Here is a 2,834-nt window from a genome sequence, read left to right as displayed (position 1 = left end):
CTGCCTCTACCCACTTGGTAAACTTATCAATCGCCACTAGCAGGTGGGTCTTCTTGTCTTGGGACCTCTTAAAGGGTCCAACCATCTAGCCCCCAGGTTGCAAACGGCCAAGTGATGGAATCATTCTCAACTCCTGGGCCGGAACATCAGCACGGCGTGCAAACCTCTGACAACCGTCACACCTCTTTACCAAATCCTCAGCATTAGCATGAGTCGTCAACCAATAGAAGCCATGACGAAAAGCCTTAGCCACCAAGGATTTTGAACCGGCGTGGTGACCACAATCACCTTCGTGGATCTCTCGCAAAATCTCACAACCTACTTGAGGAGACACACAACGCTGAATCGCCCCTGTAACGCTGTAACGATGTAACTCCCCATTGACAATGGTCATTGACTTGGATCGCCGGATTATTTGTCGGGCCAAGGTTTCATCGCCTGGTAACTCGCCCCGGTTCATGTAAGCTAGGTATGGGAATGTCCAATCTGGTATAACATGAAGGGCCGCTATCAATTGAGCCTCCGGTCAGGAATAGCCAACTCCTCCTCTGTGGGTAACTTGACCGACGGATTATGAAGTACGTCCAGAAAGACATTGGGTGGCACCGGTTTATGCTGAGAACCTAGGCGACTTAAAGCATCCGCCGCTTCATTCTTTCGCCGGTCTATATGGTCAACCTGATAACCCTTGAAATGACCAGCCACTGCATCCACCTCTCGTTGATATGCTTCCATGAGCGGATCCTTGGAATCCCAAGTGCCAGACACCTGCTGAGCCACCAGGTCTGAATCACCGAAGCACTTAACCCAGCTTAAATTCATCTCCTTAGCCATCCAAAGACCATGGAGCAAGGCCTCATATTTAGCTGCATTGTTAGTACAAGGGAACATCAGGCGGAGAACATAACAAAACTTGTCACCTCGTGGGGAAGTTAGTATGACTCCAGCCCCCGAGCCCTCCAGTTGTCTGGACCCATCAAAATGAATAGTCCAATACATGTTATCTGGCTTTTCCTCTGGTGCCTGCAACTCTGTCCAATCATTAATGAAGTCCACAAGTGCTTGTGATTTGATTGTTGTGCGAGGCGTATATTTTATCCCGTGAGGTCCAAGCTCAATAGCCCACTTGGCAATCCGGTCAGTCGCCTCTCTGTTTTGGATGATATCTCCCAGAGGGGCTGAACTAACCACTGTGATAGGATGACCTTGAAAATAATGCTTGAGCTTCCGGCTTGCCATGAAAACTCCATACACCAACTTCTGCCAATGCGGGTACCTCTGCTTTGATTCAATAAGCACCTCACTGATGTAATAAACCGACAGTTGAACCGGATACTCCTTTCCGGCCTCCTTACGCTCCACCACAATAGCCACACTGACAGCTCGAGCATTAGCAGCCACATATAGCAATAAGGGCTCTTTATCAACCGAAGCCGCAAGGACGGGCGGCTCGGCCAACTGTCTCTTCAAGTCCTCAAAAGCTTTATCAGGCGCGTCACTCCAAACGAAATCATCCGTTTTCTTTAGCATCTGATACAAAGGAATAGCCTTCTCCCCAAGGCGGCTGATAAACTGGCTTAAAGCTGCAATCCGGCCCGCCAAACGCTGAACATCATTGATACATGCCGGTTTAGCCAGGGACGTGATAGCTGAGATCTTCTCCGGGTTAGCCTCAATGCCTCTGTTGGACACCAGAAAACCCAAGAGCTTGCCTACCGAAACACCAAAGACACATTTAGCCAGATTAAGCATCATCTTATAGACTCGGAGGTTATCAAAAGTCTCCCTCAGGTCCTCTATCAATGTTTCCTCCTTCCTAGATTTCACCACAATATCATCCACATAAGCATGAACATTGTGCCTAATCTGTTTATGAAGACAATTCTGAACACAGCACTGATAAGTCGCCTGGGCACTCTTGAGCCCGAAAGGCATAGACACATAGCAGAAGGCTCCAAAGGGAGTTATGAAAGTTGCCTTCTCCTGGTCCTTAACTGCCATTTTAATCTGATGATAACCAGAATAAGCATCCAGAAAACACAAACGGTCACAGCCCGCCGTAGCATCAATAATCTGATCAATACGCGGGAGAGCAAAGGGATTAGCTGGACAGGCCTTGTTCAAGCCTGTGTAATCCACACACATATGCCAAGTGCCGTTTTTCTTAAGTACCAGCACCGGATTAGCTAGCCACTCAGGGCGAAAAACCTCCATGATAAACCCTGCTACCAAAAGTCGGGCTAGCTCCTCACCAATAGCCTTACGCCTCTCTTCGTTGAAGCGGCGGAGAAACCGCCTGACCGGTTTGAACTTAGGATCTATATTAAGGGTGTGATCAACGAGTTCCCTCGATACACCTGGCATGTCAGAAGGCTTCCATGCAAAGATGTCTCAGTTCTCATGGATGAACTCGATGAGCATGATTTCCTATTTCGGATCTAGGTTAGCATTAATGTTGAACTGCTAAGATGAATCGCCAGGAACAAAATCAACCGTTTTAGTGTCTGCAACTGATTTAAATTTCAGCGCCGGATCATGCTCTATAGTTGCCTTTTTCAGAGAAGTCATATCTGTCGGATCAACATTGTCTTTATAAAATTTCAGCTCCTCTGTGGCACAAACTGACTCAGCATAAGCTGCATCCCCTTCTTCACATTCTAAAGCAATCTTCCTGCTCCCATGTACCGTGATGGTCCCCTTATGACCCGGCATCTTAAGTTGCAGATAAACATAACACGGCCTCACCATGAACTTAGCATAAGCCGGCCTTCCGAACAGGGCATGATATGGACTCTTGATTTTCACCACTTCAAAAGTCAAAGTTTCTGATCTTG

This window comes from Triticum urartu, chromosome 4A (assembly GCF_056163025.1).
Source record: "Triticum urartu cultivar PI428250 chromosome 4A, HENAU_Tu73, whole genome shotgun sequence".
Classification (NCBI taxonomy): domain Eukaryota; kingdom Viridiplantae; phylum Streptophyta; class Magnoliopsida; order Poales; family Poaceae; genus Triticum; species Triticum urartu.
The sequence above is the reverse complement of the archived record's forward strand: the minus strand, read 5'-3'. Positions refer to the sequence as shown.